We start from the raw sequence: 16,891 nt of genomic DNA, 5'->3' as shown, positions 1-16,891 counted from the left end.
TAATTATGGTAATGATGATGATAATAATGATAATGACAACTACTATAAAAAAATATTTTGGTGCAGGAGGGGTGGGGTGTGGTTAGGTAATGTGTTGGGATGTCCTGGCGAGAACAGAGAATGTTTAGATTAGATACATGGGATGCCAAGGCTAGATGTGTGTGGTCCTTCTGCCTCTTTATGTTTGAGGATTTATGTGATGTCCTTCCTCCAACGGGCTGAGTACAGGGAGATGGTTGGCAAGGACAATCAGCCCTTGATTTCTTTCATATGAACAGGATGATGCAAGTTGCTCCATCTCCACATGGGCCTATGATAACACCAGTCTGATTAGTGGAAGGTCAAAAACTCACGGATTCAGTGCTCTTGGCCATAGAGTCTGAGTCTGTAGGTGTGAATGGGTGCTGGCTTGGCTCAGGCAATGAGGGCCTGCCCACCCATTCTGCTACTTTTCTCTTGAGTCTTTTGGCAGCTCCTTAGCACCCCAGGCTGGCTCTTTTGTCCCATGTTCTCTTCCTTTCCTCCTCTCTACCATTCTTCTTGCCTCTGGCATTTTTGTCTTAGCATTAGAGCCAGACAAAGAAAGGTGATACTTAAGGTGAATAGGAATAAGGATTTATCCCAGAAGACAGAGGTGGGACAGGTGATGGAGGAAATTGCTGCGAAAGAGCATTGAAACCATAGACCATGACCACATGAACATTCAGACAGACCTGGTACACTTGAACCTTGAACTATACCTTATAACCTTGAACTTATACCTGCCTATCTCCTTTCCTGGCTCCACATGCATACCGGACTCACCAGTACAGGCACACATCACCAGATATCCTGATTCTCTTCACATCTTTAATAATGCCTCTTTGCCATGCCTTTCACATAGTCCTGCCCTCCTGCAGCTTGTAATCTAATATTTATTCATTTCTCCAGCAAGCATTTGTTGATTGGAACAGTGTTTTTTTAATGCAATGGGTACCCTTGTGAGGTAGTAAGCTCCCTGTCACTGACAGGCTAGTGAATGATTAGGAACAGGACGCATGGGATGCTTGCATGCTGAATTGAATGACTTCCATGCAGTCTATGAAGGTTTTCTCTTTTTTTCTTTTTTTCTTTTTTGAGACGAGTGTCACTCTGTTGCCCAGACTGGAGTACAATGGCGTGATCTCAGCTCACTGAAACCTCTACCTCCTGGGTTCAAGCAATTCTCCTGCCTCAGCCTCCTGAGTAGCTGGGACTATAAGCATGTGCCACCATGCCTGGGTCATTTTTGTATTTTCAGTAGAGATGGGGGTTCTCCATGTTGGCCAGGCTGGTCTCGAACTCTGGACCTCAGGTCATCCGCCCACCTCAGCCTCCCTATGAATGTTTCCCTATGAATGCCCTAGGGTCTCAGACAGACTTGACTGATGGAGATTTATAGAGCAAAAACAAAAATGGAATAAAAACAAAAATACATTATGTTGGCCTTATAACATATGCATTTCAGAGAGTGCAAGGAGAATTAGGACAAGAAGTGAAGAGGTGATCAACCTTAAGAGAAATTTTGGCCTGAGAGAAACCATTCTATTTGTCCTCAGTCATTACAAACAGCTTCTCTTTCCTCTACTGAGGGATCTAGGTGTCAGTTTTGCAAGTCTGGCACCTTGATTTAATGGCCCTTTACCCCTGGGTATTCATACTCTGTCAAGTCATAATTCAAGCCAAGAAAACTAATAAGAAATCAAGCTAGAGACCAGAAAGATGATTTATAGCTACAACTGAAGATGCTCCTTTTCAATACCTATAGTACTTATGTCCCCATGTCAAGGAAAGTCATTCTAGAATCTATATGTATATATGAGAAGCCAAGTAAAAGCTAAGATGCATAAGAAAGTGAATCAGAAGCTTTTTATAAATGATTTGCAGTGAGCAATAGAAATCTACCTTTTTCTGCTCTAGGTAGCAAATCTTTCCAGTACCCTGAGTACCCCCATGACCACATGTCTCACCCTCTGTAGTGCTACAGATGTACAATCCTAAATTTCTCTTTCCAAGTTCCCTGTTTCAGGGTCCTGGGGTGGGTAGGAGGTTTCCAGTAGCGGGTGGTGCCATTTCCAGGTGACCTCTTGACCTGCCCATGAAGTGTGTTACTCCCTTCCTTTACAAATAACTCCTGCTTCTATGCCTTTGGCTTACCTCACTTTTAAGCAATTCCTGGAATCTAGTGTTGCTTTTCATCTACAGAACCTTTGTATAATTTATAAAATCTTTAAAAATCAAAACCAGACTAGTAGAGATGATTTATCCAACATCCCATATAACCGATGAGAAAAACAGCAGCTCACTTGGCAAGAGGAACAGACTTGCTCACTTGGCAGGTGGAGGGGACAGACTGAAAGCCAGGAACTTACCTAACCTTTCTCAGAGCTTGTTCTTCATCCTTTACACCATCAGAGATGCACCCACTTTGGGCATCGGCGCTCTCTGCAGCACTAGCATTGGCTTCCGTAACTGCACTCCCAGTCGAGTGGCCCAGCCATACTTCATTTCAGGACCTTGGACATCAGGGAAAAAGTCAGCTCTGTCTCCAACAACCTCCTGACCTATTACAGAGTCAGAAAGTGTGAGAAAATTTATCCCTTGAAGAGGTGAGCTGATTTGTGCAGTCAATTATCTCTTTAAATGACCATCCTGCCCATTTCCCAAGCACTGATGGTCCAGTTAAGAAAGATTAAGCACAGGAGCCTGGGCACCCACGCATGATCTGAGGACCAGGTGTGCAGGGGAATGAGCTGTTTTCGATAGTGGGAGGCCTGTTCTGCCTTTTAAGGACATGAACCAATGTCATCTTCCTCAAGCTCTTTTTTTCCAAAGGCCAAGGACTTCTGAGTGCTTTTTCTAGGAGATGAAGTTCCTGCCATTTCAGAGAGAACGTTGTGCATTGTTCACTTCTTTTCTTCCCTTTTTTTTTTTTTTTTCTTTGAGACAGAGTCCTACTCTATCATCCAGGCTGGAGTGCAGTGGCCGAATCTCAGCTCACTGCAAGCTCCGCCTCCCGAGTTTACGCCATTCTCCTGCCTCAGCCTCCTGAGTAGCTGGGACTACAGGCGCCCGCCACCACGCCCGGCTAGTTTTTTGTATTTTTTTAGTAGAGACGGGGTTTCACCGTGTTAGCCAGGATGGTCTCGATCTCCTGACCTCGTGATCCGCCCGTCTCGGCCTCCCAAAGTGCTGGGATTACAGGCTTGAGCCACCGCGCCCGGCCTTCTTCCCTATTTTCATTCCTGTGTTCTGAGCTTAAACCAGGATGTTTTATGCCTCAATGAAGAAACAGGAAGTATGAATGGAGAAAGGAGCTGTGAGAGAAGAAATGGAATTGAGGTGTGATTTTGGGGGGGGATTACAACTTAGGATCCTTTATATCTGTATACATATATCTTTATAAATTACAAAATGCCTTTTTTTTTTTTTTTTTTTTTTTTTTGATACGGAGTCTCCCCCTGTCACCCAGGCTGGAGTGCAGTGGTGCTATCTCAGCTCACTGCAACCTCCACCTCTCAGGTTCAAGTGATTCTCCTGCTGCAGCCTCTCAAGCAACTGGGATTACAGGCGCCCACCACCACACCCAGTTAATTTTTGTATTTTTAGTGGAGACGGGGTTTCACCAAGTTGGCCAGGCTGGTCTCGAACTCCTGACCTCAGGTGATCTGACCACCTCGGCCTCCCAAAGTGTTGGGATTACAGGCATGAGCCACCACACTTGGCCTAAAATTCCATTTTCAATGGTCCTTTTCAATGTATTGCTCACCTTCCTCACTGAGTTTGTGATGAACTTTCAATAAAAACTTGAAAATAAATATCAAAATGCACAATAAAAACAAAACTGCTTAGTTGTTCTAAGTGATGGTTTATTGCTGTGAGTTTTAAAGTATTAATGAAGTAGACTTTACTGCAAATTCTGAATTTTTATCAAGCTTCTGTTTCACAAAATAGTCTCCTGAAGCAATGATTTTGCTTGCAGTTTTTTGTTGTTCTGCTTTGCTTTTTGCCAACAGATTTATTATACCACTAGGTCGACAGAACTTGGGTGGGTCAATGACTGGTCCCACTTCTCTATGTCACTTCACTAGAAGGAATCGCGAAAACATCTTTATTAAGACTCTGCACTATTCTAAACTCTTTACATCTCATTATTCTTTCCAAAAGCCTTATTAGATCAGTAATACTATTGCCCTCATTTTAATAATGAGAAAACTAAGGCACCAAGAGGTTAAGTAATTTGTCCACATTCTCCAAAAACCACATGCATCATTGTATATTTATGCTAAAAAGCCACATTGTCTTGTTTTTCATAGTCACATCTATTGACCTTCACGTGTCATTCTTTTCCATATTTGTGTTCCAGAAATTGCCATGACAGAAAGGACATATTCATTGCCATGAGAACAAGTTTTCCCTAAGCATAGTTAGATTAATTTATTTGAGTGAAATAAATTCACATTGCTCTGAAACAACAGTACAGGAATGCTGTGCCATTGCTTCAAACCATACAAATGGACAAATGGCACGCACACACAGTACACTGGGAAGTTGGGCTTATGTTTGGAGAGCTCTCTGAAGTTGAAGATTGACAACACAAGTGATGGTAACTATGTGGTGCTTCTCTCATGGAAGTTGGAGAAGCACAGAGATGAGAAGATTCACAGGTTCCATGATCCTGTGCTGATCGCCCAAGTGTGAGAAGGTCCTTCACCTAGGCTGGAGTCCAGCCCTGGAATTGGAACTGTGGTGCTGCAGCCAGGAAGGCCCCTGAGCATGGGAGGTTCTTGCTGCCATGCACCTGTTTGAGTCCTTTACCTTGGAGCTTCTCTCACCTGCTTTGGGGGAGCAGACCAACTCTTCCTTGTACCTCCTGCCATGATGCTTTCACAGCCAATTAAAATTCTATTCCATTCTCAGCAAGGAAGCTGGCAGCCTTGGGTCTTCCCAGCAGGATGGGCTGGCTGCAATTAATGTCCCTTCTGGAGCCCGATTAGCGAAGGAGAGGCCGGGATACTTATCCTATCCCCAAAGCCACATTTAAATTAGGAAATGGGGGTTTCCCATCTTATTGCCTCTATTAAGAATCATCAGTTAATGCAAATGTGTTGACTCCTTTCTATTTCATTTGTGGTAGTGGACCCAGATTAGAAAGCCAAGAGGTCATTTCACAACTGGATGGTCCCAGGAACAAAGGGAGGAGATACTCTTTGACTCCTTTAGTCTCCGAATTCCAGACCATTGGAACGAATGGAGGGCACACTTGATTAGGCACAGGCTAGGAGTTGGGGATTCAACAGAAGCCACGGGAATAATGTTTATTATTATTATTATTATTATTATTATTATTATTATTATCTTTGAGCTTTGAATGTAGAACGTAGTGCATAAGAATGATGCATTTAAGGGCCAGGCATGGTGGCTCACTCCTGTAATCCCAATATTTTGGGAGGTCAAGGTAGATGGATTGCTTGAGCCCAGGAGTTAAAGACCAGCCTCAGCAACATAATGAAACCCTTCTCTATAAAATATACAAAAAAATTTAGCTGTGTGTGGTGGCGCACATCTGTAGTTCCAGCTACCTGGGAGGCTGAGGTGGTAGGATCACTTGAGTCTGGGAGGTCAAGGCTGCAGTGAGCTGTGATCATGCCACTGCACTCTAACCTGGATGACAGAGTAAGTCCATCTCAAGATATATATATATATATATTTTTTTTGAGTTTTTTCCTAAATGCATATATATACACATTTGAATTTTTTCTTAAATGCATATATTTATATATTCTACCGGATGTATCCAGCATATATTCTACTGGATGATAAGAGACATCAGGCAGAGGACAGTCAACCTATGCTGAATCAGACAGTGTCTCGCCAATGCACAGATGCATTAGTGAGTTCAGCCAAGATCAACCAAGTCAGATCAGTGGAACCACTCAGCCAACTTGTTGACTTGTGAAAAGTAATAAGTAGTTGTTATTTTAAGACACTAATTTTGGAATGCGTATGCAGAAGTGAAGTCAGCAGCTGGTGTTAACTGATACAGCTAGTAAATGACAGAGCCAGAAGTCGTCTGATCTGAAAGCCTGTGTGTTGTTCATTTACCATGAAAAGATAGGAAAAGGCTGAAATTGCAGCAGGGAAAATACAGGTTAGATTAAGATATGTTTTTAATCACAGAGTCTTTTAGTCACACAAGAGTCTTACTGGGGAAGAGTGTGGGGTTCCCTCATCCAGGTATCTTACAGAAGGCAGTGGTGGGCAGTTATCTGACTGACAGGTTTTTAATGTGGGACCTTTCAGCCCAGGTGTCTCTGCCCTAAAGTTTGCCATCTCAGAGACTGACTATGCTGAGACGCTTGACAAGAATACTCCAAGTCATTCCTGTCATCCGTCAGTTCCAAGGAGAAGGCAAAGCACCCAAGCTAAGATTCTGCAGCCTCCAGCTGGCAAGGCACCCCCTGGTTCTCTTTCATGGCTGAGACCCCCCTCCAAGATTGCCACAGTTGCACTGCTGCTCTTTTCTGACTTAGCTCTTCCCCAGTCCTGCAGCCACATCCCACTCCTTCCCTACAGTCCGAAGAAAGGTAGAAAATAGAGAAAAAAAAAAAACCGACGGTCTACGTCTTCTGAGCCTTTCTTTTCAGGGTCACAGTGGTGGTACTGTTGACAGTTGCCCATGAGAATGAGGAGAAAGGACAAGACCTTGAACATGAGGCAATAGCAGCAGATAGTGACATGCTCAGATGATACAGACGGAAATTTGTGTCATCCTCCTGAAGGCCAATTTGGCAGTATATATTAACAGCCTTAAAAATGTCCTTTGAATTAGTAATTCCACTCCAGGACTGTCTTCTCAGGAAACTCATGGACAGGGCCTGTGAAATCATGGATCACCATGAGAATTTTTTCGTGACATAGTGTGAATGGAAAAATACAAGTTAAAAACAGGCTGTACGTTATGTTCCTGATTTAGGGGGAATTATATGTGTGGGAAGGGGCTGTAGTTATGAGGAACATTTTGATTTATAATAAACCTATACATTTTTAAAGATATTTTAAGATGGGAATCATGTTTCCTTCCCAGCCTCTGGGCATGTACATCCATGGCTATCTTGAATATAGCAGGAAAACATACCTTAAATACATAACAGAGGCTGGGCATAGTGGCTCACGCCTGTAATCCCAGCACTCTGGGAGGTCAAAGCAGGTGAATCTCTTGAGCCCAGGAGTTCGAGACTAGCCTGGGAAACATGCTGAAACCCCATTTCTACAAAAAAAGCAAAAATTAGCTAAGCATGGTGGCGCACACCTGTAGTCCCAGCTACCCGGGAGGCTGAGGTGGGAGAATCACTTGAGCCTGAGAGGTCAAGGCTGCAGTGAGCCATACTGTGCCACTGTACTCTCCAGTCTGGACAACAGAGCCAGACCCTGTTAAAAACAAAACAAAACAAAAAAACCTAAAAGACTGGCAAAAAGTAGTCTAGAAAATAAAGTGGTTGAAACGATCAATGACATGAGAATAGAATTTAAAAATAGAACTTTTCAGGGTGGACGGATGATGGCTGAGCAGAAGATGAATGAAGATTAAATAATTGTGAAGCATACGAGGATGGGGAACATGAGCTTGGGTCACCAAATCCCAGAAAATAACTGAGAACAGCAGGTCTTGATTGCTTGCTTAACTATCTAATCATCTGAAATAAAAAAGGTAATATGTTATATACCAGCTACTAATTAAGTGAAATGCAGGCCTGAAAAGCAAGGCAAAAGCTGAGAATCCATCTGGATTTGAGAGAGTGTGTCCTCGCTTGTGAACGGCTCTTGGGCAGGTGCCCTCTTGAGTTCTCAACACCAGGGCTAAGAGTCAGTGCTCAACCAATACTGCTGAATAGCTCCTAAGAGAAGACCATGGGGGAGGGTGTGGTGGCTCACTGTGGGAGGCCGAAGCGAGTGGATCATCTGAGGTGGGGAGTTCAAGATCAGCCTGACCAACACGGAGAAACCCCATCTCTACTAAAAATACCAAAAAAAAGTAGGCAGGCGTGGTGGTGCATGCCTGTAATCCCAGCTACTTGGGAGGCTGAGGCAAAAGAATTGCTTGAACCCAGGGGAGGCGGAGGTTGCAATGAGCTGAGATTGTGCCACTGCACTCCAGTCTGGGCAACAAGAGGGAAATGCCATCTCAAAACACACACACACACACACACAAACAACAACAACAACAAAGAAGAAGACCATGGGCTATGGCCTCTCTCCTTTGGATGGAAACAGTGCTGGTCCATAAATATCCCCCTGATTCCTGAGTGCAGAGGTGTGGGCTGTTCTATGAGCTTTGGCCCTGTCTCATGTTGATTTTCATACCCGGATCAGAATGGGAAAACTGGAAGGCACTGGTGAGCAAGGAAGACCCCAGGACTCCCTTCCATCTGCCAGGACTGGAGGTAGGCCATCTGACCAGAGGCTGGGGGAGGGGAGGAGGACCTTTGATGACCAGGCCCTTCCCAGCTCTAGAAGTAAGGGATGTAGAATTCTTTGAAACAGAAAATAAAATTGCCAAGATGACAGAAGCTACAGCCACTTGGAGCAGCTTAGCAGAAGCTCGGAGTCAACAGACCGAAGTCTATTCACACGCCATAGTAATTCAGATTCTACTTAGCATGCTTATTCCTGACAGGGAACTGGAGCCAAGATTTCAGGAATAGTACGTTTCCTTGAGAGGTGTGAAAAGAACTGGGCCAGGTTTTCAGCAGACTCTGGCACGGCTATCACCTGGTGAGAACGACGAGGCATCAATCTCGCAGGGGCGCAGGACCCACCCTTTGGCACTCTGAGCCCAGAGCAGGGTTTGGTCTTGAATTTTTTCCTAGTTCAGTGCTGCCCCATTGCGCCACCCTCACGAAGGCCAGTGCCCTCTCTGGGTGGCAGGTTTTTCAGTTTAAATTGAGTATAATGATGAAGCTGATAATGAAGAAGAAATACAAGTCCCATATAGAGAAAGAATTGAAAAACAATTTAAATGTTTACTGTAATGTCTTTATAAAGTGGGTAGAGAAAATGATAGGGCAGAGATTTCTTTTTATTTCTCCTGTTCCGTTTTCCTTGCTAAGCTCTTAAAATGCAGATCATTTTACCCTTTGAGCCCTGCTTTCACTTTCTGTAGGCAAAACAAAACCCCCAGTTTCTCCTGGAAACACACACAAGCTCACAGCCCTACCTGAAAGCCGGGAGGTAAAGAGAGGAGATGGCTGTAAACATTCACAACTTAATACCTATTTGTTTCTTCTGGTCACAGAAGGTAGAAACACACATGTGCAGGAAGAAGGCTTGGGGAGGGTTGAGTCCTTAGGAAGAGACATGGAGGCAGGCAGGTGCAGGAAGAGCTAGGGTATCTGATTTTTTTTTTTTTTTTTTTTTGAGACAGAGTCTCACTCTGTTGCCCAAGCTGGAGTGCAGTGGTGCAATCTCGGCTCACTGCAACCTCTGCCTCCCGGGTGCAAGTGATTCTCCTGCCTCAGCCTCCCGAGTAGCTGGGACTACAGGCACATGCCACCAGGCTTGAGTAATTTTTTTGCATTTTTATTTTTATTTTTTTATTTTTGTTTATTTATTTATTTATTGAGATGGAGTCTCACTCTGTTGCCCAGGCTGGAGTGCAGTGGCACGATCTCAGCTCACTGCAACCTCCACCTCCCAGGTTCAAGCGATCCTCCTGCCTCACCCCCCCAGTAGCTGGGATTACAGGCGTGGGCTACCATGCCAGGCTAATTTTTCTATTTTTAGTAGAGATAGGGTTTCGCCATGTTGGCCAGGCTGGTCTCGAACTTCTGACTGCATGATCCACCTGCCTTGGCCTCCCAAAGTGCTGGAATTACAGGCGTGAGCTATCATGCCTGGCCATGGGGTATCTGTTTTGTCCTTTCCTCCCCTTGACACAACCAGGCCGTTAGCCACACCTGGAGACTGCTGGCTTTCAGCATAGTTATGACCCACACACATAATCTAGGCTTCCAGGCAACTGTGCACTCTCAGGTTTCAGACTGATGAACTTCATTTACAAGGCAGTAGAGTGAGGTGCCTGGGAAGCCCACACACGGAAGGCACCCCTTGTTCACAAGCCAAGAGAGCAGTGTCCTCTCCCTACCTCTTTTTGTTAGGATGTGAAGAGATGAAGGATAGATAGGTGGGTACCTGAGAGCCACCAATGACACCACAATAAACACTCCCTAGGTTTCAGACAGGGTCCTAAGGACATCTCACTGCCAGGTGCAGTGGCTCATGCCTGTAATCCGAGCACGGCAACATGGTGAGACCCCATCTCTACAAAAAATAAACAGAATTACGGCATGGTGGTGCATGCCTGTAATCCCAGCAACTCAGGAGGCTGAGGTGGGAGGATCCCTTGAGCCCAGAAAGTTGAGGGCTGAAGTAACTTGAGATCACGCCACTACACTCCAGCCTGGGTGACAGGGCAAGACCGTATCTCAAAAACCAAACCAAAACAAAAAACAAACAAAAAAACCCCTCACCTTCTACTATCCCACTGAATCCTCATGAGCACCTGGGGAGGCAGGAAGTATCTTTGGTCCCACTTTACCCCTGAGAAAATTCACTCCAGGTCAGCAAGGATTCAACACAGCCAACTACCATGCTGCATCACCCCGTGCATGTCAGGTGCTCAGGACAATACCTGGCCTCTAGTACACGTTCAAAGGTGTGAGCTACCAAGAGAGGCTGCAACAATAGCAGAAGCACTAGCAAAGCGGTATAGCTGCAGGTGGTGTGGATGGGGTTTGGAGTGGGTAAGTACCTTGCACAGCATCCCTCACCTAGCAAGTGGAAGGACTGGGATTTGAACCCAGCAGTCAATGCTTGCATACAGGGTTTGGCACCTGGTAAGTGCTCAGTAAGTTTCAGCTATTGGTATTTATTTTTATCTTCGTATACATAAGAGTCTTAAAGTAATATAGGAGACAGAAGGTTTGCTGAGGTGTATCTGGTCCAGCGCTTCACAAAATGAGTCTCAGCCAAACTTACTTCAAGAGAAGAGAGGGTCTTCACGGAATCAGAATCTGTGGAGTGAAGCCTGAGCTTGTGAATGTGTAACAAGCCTCCCAGGTGATTCTTACGCAAGCTAAATTCTGAGAACCAAGAAATCAGGGCTTAGATTGCTTAAGCCCGTGGCCGCCAGCCAGAGACGGTGGCAGAGCTGGAATTGATTCATAGGCAAGATCTTGCTTTTTTTGCTTTGTAAGAGTCAGTGATACACAGAAGGGGTTCTAAGTGCCTAGGGCCATGATCCGGAACATTAGTGAAGTGTAACTTGTCATCACAGCTCATTTGCACTTGCAACATCTGCTGTTTCTCCGAACATACTGAATATTAATTACAGTGACTGAAAATTAATTTTTGAAGAATTTCACCACAGCTCCTACAAACACCACCACGAGAGTTTTGCACAGCTGAGGCTGGGATCCCTCTGCTTGTATGCAGAGATCACGGAGGGCTGCTCGTAGGAGGCAAGAGTATTTGCCACTTAACTTGCCAGGGAGCCTGTGCCTTTGCCTTGGCTTGAGTTCTGGGAAAGAGAGAGAACATGGTGACCTGGCATCCCTGAAATTCCAGGGTAGTGGCCTGGACCTTGGAAACAGGCCCAGCCCACCGTATGCAAATAGACCAATTCTGATCACGCAAGATTTATCTAAATTATGTTTTTCTATTTAGCCAGGGGGAGAACTGAGAGCAGGTCAGTCTTTAATTGTAGCTGTTTGGTAACAATGGTGATAGTAATGATGAGTTATGCAGAAAGACAAACGGATAGTATATTACACATGTAGGTCGTTAGAAATACAGATATGATTATAAATATACACATTAAACGTGACCCTTTTTTTTTTCTGCCAGCCCCCGTATAGCTTGGTTTGTTTATTATGCAGATCATGTTTGACGTCATAGAATTGGATGTTATTTAAATTCAATTATTGTGAGGCTAAGTTCTTCTTTCTAGTACCAGCTGAGTAAATTTAGAGGCAGTTAGAGGGAATAGGTACATTTGTCTTATACCAGTAAAATTATAGGGAGAAAAGCACTGTAGGAACAAAATAATTATTTTGAAAATGAAAAGCATAGTTTTGGAGGGTTTGGCTTGGATCTGTTTGTTTTCCTTGTCTCTTTTTACATTCTTTTTTTTACATTGAAATGATGAGTAGAAAGGTTGGAAAATATTCCGTGAAGACAGAAGCAGATTAAACATGTGTATGTGTGTGTGTGTGTGTGTGTGTGTGAAAGTAAACCGCTGGTAGGAGAGTAGAACTAGAAATAATTATGTGGTTAATTGGATTTAGTGTAGATAACTACAGCTCATTAAGGCCTTAAATATTTTTTTCCCTAGTAATAGAGTTCTTTCTTTTTTTAATCAAATTATCTTGCAACAATGCCTTATTTCCTCTTGCCAGTGTCAACACACTGTTAGTCTCCTGAAGCCAAGACTTGGCCTTGGTTCGATCAGGAGGGAAGCAAGAATCCCATTGTGAGCCGGCTGGGAAGGGAGCATGTGAAATGCCATGGACAGGTGGTGCAGCTAAAGGATTGGCTGGGACAGACTCCAACCAGAAAACAAAGAGCTGCTCACACACTATCAGACACCACATGAGGAGAATTCAGAGTGGCTGGTCTGTGAATAGCAATGGATTCTAGGGCCATGGGAGATCTTTGAAGGTCATCTTGCCAGCCAGCCTGCCTCCCACAGATAAGGGGGAAACTCACTTAATCATTCTCTAGGGCAGCAGGAGTCAAAGCCTTCTCCATTCATCTCTCCTCCACAATCTTTGTTGGAAAGAAGGTCTTTATGATAGGTTATTTTTCTTGATCCTGATACCAAAATACATTGACCTCCCACAGGTCTGTAGAGTGAAGAAATTACTGCCTGGTGTCCTGAAGGAAGAAGACACTGGAATCTTCTGGTTTCTCCTAGCTTATTTCTGTTCGCTGGCCCCATTGGTGATCCCCTTTTGTGTCCTCCCCCGCCTAACCCTTTCCACCAACCCAGATCACAGACACAAATAGTTGGTCAATATCACACACAGTTTGGTTGTGCCAATAAAATTGGGTGTGTGTGTGTTAGCTGGTTCCTCAAATATAGGAGTCCAAGAAGTGTTACAAAACAGTACTTTCTCTCGCAAGTCTATCATCATAGAGACGATCTAATATGGACACTGGAGAATTCCTACTATCTCTGTCATCTCTCCTTATTCTCCTCCACAAATCCGGTGAATTTTTCTACTTCTATACCCATTCCTCCCCACACCAATACACATGGGCTCCACCTCCACCCTGGAGGGGAAATTCTGATTTTAAGGCTTTAGATTCTCTGAGTCTTCACAGTGGAACAACTACAAGGCAACTGGACATTTCCTGCTGATGTGGACTCCATCTCAGAGTAAATTTTAATGGGTTGCTATGCTTCCAAAAACCTCTGTCCCTTAACTTTGTCTTAACAGATATCTCCCCCTCACCAAGGGTGGGATTGTGAATAAAGTGTGAAGGGGAAGTAAAACCCCATGTTGTCCCACCCCCTAACATAAACACACACCAATTAATACCCAATAAATACTACCTACTGGGAACTGGTTTAGAGGAAAGGGACTTAGGGGAAAGCACAATATGGTTTCTGTCTTGGTGTTAATATCATAACAGGGGAGCCAGCAAGGCCATCTCTTACATCGCGACAAAGAAGGTAAGGGTCTGATGGACAGGCTGCTGTGGGTGGGAGAAGAGACAGAAGGCAGGTGTCACTGCAATGGGCAGACAGGATATGGGCAAATTTGATGGACAGACTGGTTCCACAGCCCTCCTTTTCCATTTTCTTGAGCAAGTAACAACCTCTCTATCTTCTCTATAAAGTGAAGGAAATTGTTATTAGCTTCATTTAGCTATTGAGGTAGTAGGTGATATAATGTCTGTGAAAGTGTTTGTATGTAGAATTGTGAAATATTTATAACAATAGAATTATTAATAAGAAAATGTTACAGAGAGGAGAAAGAAAGGAAGCCAGAAAATTGATCAACATTTGAAGTGGGTGAGAAGGTAGGCTTAGAGATGAGGAGATCTGCTGTAAACTCTTACCTATTAGCCAGCATTTACTGAGAGCTTACTGTGTGCCAGGCATGGAGCTAAACAGACTCTCTTACTACCTTCTTCCCTCAGTTTCACAGATGAGCCATTTTATTTTAAAGGAAAGGACACTTAGTGCTGCCACAAGCATACTTTATTTCTCTAGTCTAATCACCCTAGAACTCTCCTGGATGACTATTTTATGCCAGTCCTCAGACCTTCAGGGCATCCTCCCCAATCTTCACTCTCAGCCCATGCCTTTTCTTCATATTGCACTTAGAAAATAGAAGAAACCAGAAAGAAAACTTGCCAAGTCCATGATTAATGCTTTATTCCCATCAGCAGCATTTGACAAGGTCCATTGCTCCCTCTTTTCTTGGAACACTATCTTCTTCTTGGCTTTTGGAAAAATATACTCTTGCTATCTCACTGAGCTTCCCTTCTCAGTCTCTTCTGCTGGTTCTTCTACATCTCCTGACCTCTAAACCTTGGCATCCTCTAGCGATCAGGTCTGGTACCCTTTCCTTTTCCTACCTACACTCACTGCTTTGGTTGTCTCATTCAGACACATAGCTTTTAACACCATTTGTACACCAAATGACTCTCAACTTTATATCTTGAGCCTGGACCTTTCCCCTAAACTCCAGATTAACACATCTCTCAATACTTATGTGACATCTCCTCCTGGATATCTAACAGGCATCTCAAAGTCGACACTTTCAAAACCAAACTCCCAATCTTTCCTCCAAACCCGCTTCATCTTCAGTCTTCCCCATCTCAATTAAAGGCAACTCCCTATCCTTCTCATTGTGCAGGTCAAAATTAGCATCATTCTTGACTTTTCGGCTTCTCTCCTTACCACATCCAATCCATCAGCAAATCTTAACATCTACATCCTCAAAATATCTCCTGAAACTGACCATTTATCAGGACTTCCTCTGCTACCATAGTGGTCTAAAACACCATCATGACTCACCTGGATGAACATAACACCAGGTTTTATTTGCCTCCAGTCTGTTTACAATAGAGCAGCCAGTGATCCTGTCAAATATGATCAGATCATGCCACTCTCCTCTGCTCAAAACACTCATGATTGCCCATCTCATTCACAAATGCTAAGTCCTTAAAATAATTTACAAGCCTGGCCTGATCTATCCCCTGACTCTTGATCCGTGTTATATCTCTGACTGCATTTTCTGCCCCTCTTCCTCTAAACTTCTCTACCCCAGAGACACCAGCCTCTTTGGTTCCCCTAGAACATACCAGGCATGTTTCTGCCTCAGGACCTTTGCACTTGATGTTCCCTCTGTCCAGAATGCTCAGCCCCCAAATAACTGTATGGCTTGCTCCCTTACTTTCCTCGGCTCTTCATTCAAATACCTCCATTGAGTGAAGCATTCATACATAGCCACCCTATGTAGGATTTCAACTCTCCCCCTCCTTCTATTCCATTTCCCTTTTCCCTGCTTATTTTTCTCCATCTCACATAACAGCCTCTTAGGTATATATTCTTTACTATTTTTTAAATCATATTTATTGTCTGTCTTGACTAGAGAATTTTAGTCAGTTCCATTCACTGCAGTATCCTTATCACCTAAAACAAAACCTAGAACATAGTAGATAAATATTTAATGAATGAATGATAACTGAGCAAGGCCCACAGATGTTAAGCAACTTGCCCAGGGTCACACAGATTGTAACAACTTGGATATACCCAAGTCTGCCTGAGATTAGAGCCCAAACTTTTAACCATCATATTAGTCTTATTAAGGAATATGTCCCTAAACTGTACCCCAAGGCTGATGTTGCTATTGTCTCCTTGTTCTGTTCTCTCAGATTTCCAAACTGCAACATGGTACAGGACTGTCTTTGCTACACTAGACTGTTTATTTCTTTCCACTCAGTGGCAGGGTTGCCTGGCATCTGTGTGGGCAGAAGGGGAAGTCTTTGATTTACCTGTCACTACCATGGCAACCAGGCAACCTAGGGACTCCTAAAGCGAGACCTTCAGACTGAAAGAGGTAAAAAATGAAACAAGCTCAAAATAAACAGGAAGAAATCTATGAATGGAGAAACAACTGGAGACTGGTGCCTGCAGCTTGCTGTGTTATTGGCAGTGTTGGGAGGGAAACAATTTCTTCTCAACCGTTACAAGTTTCTAGTTGGGACAGACCCTTGTAACAAAAGACAGATTAACAAGAGAAAAACTAGCAAGTTTATTAGGGTATGCAGTGTGTATCATGTGGGAGAAACTTCAGTGAAAGCTAATTCACTGGCTTAGAACTCTGGCTAATAAAGCATCTTCAACAAAAACAATCTATTTTTAGAGAAGTGGCAAGACAAAGGAAAAGGACTTTGAGTGGTTATGGGCAGCAACTCGGGGGGAAAGAAAACAAAGGGCAGAAAAACTTTAGTAAACTTTGTTAATATAAATTCCTCTATTGCAGTAAGCCTTGCAGTGAGCTGAGACTGCGCCACTGCACTCCAACCTGGGTGACAGAGAGAGACTCTCTCCAAAAAAAAAAAAAATATATATATATATATATAAATATTTTTATATATTTATTTATATTATATTTTTTATATATTCTTATATAGGTATATATAAATTCCTCTGGTGTCATCTGGAGGTTAATAAGAGTCTAAAGCTGTCTTCAGTGTTTACTTTTGTTCTCCCGATGGAGAGGGGGAGACAGGATCACTTTTGTCTTTGTAAATCTATGTCCTGCTTTTATGCAAATAGAGAAAGAGAAGAGAGCTC

The 16,891-nt window shown here is 43.6% G+C and overlaps 1 protein-coding gene and 1 long non-coding RNA gene across 3 annotated transcripts in view; one reads left to right on the top strand and one right to left on the bottom strand.

Moving 5' to 3' along the window:
- Nucleotides 1-3,223, bottom strand: part of LOC140712601 (uncharacterized) — a 35,224-nt gene extending 32,001 nt beyond the window's left edge. For both annotated transcript variants that reach the window (XR_012094303.1, XR_012094304.1), the window contains exon 1: nt 2,391-3,223. This is a non-coding gene — a long non-coding RNA (uncharacterized lncRNA). The remainder of the gene's footprint in view (nt 1-2,390) is intronic.
- MARCHF4 (membrane associated ring-CH-type finger 4) overlaps nt 1-16,891 on the top strand; it is a 111,323-nt gene that overhangs the window by 63,311 nt on the left and 31,121 nt on the right. The gene's annotated exons all lie outside the window — the stretch shown is intronic.

The sequence above is a fragment of the Chlorocebus sabaeus genome, chromosome 10 (genome assembly GCF_047675955.1).
Source record: "Chlorocebus sabaeus isolate Y175 chromosome 10, mChlSab1.0.hap1, whole genome shotgun sequence".
Classification (NCBI taxonomy): domain Eukaryota; kingdom Metazoa; phylum Chordata; class Mammalia; order Primates; family Cercopithecidae; genus Chlorocebus; species Chlorocebus sabaeus.
The sequence above is the reverse complement of the archived record's forward strand: the minus strand, read 5'-3'. Positions and strand labels throughout refer to the sequence as shown.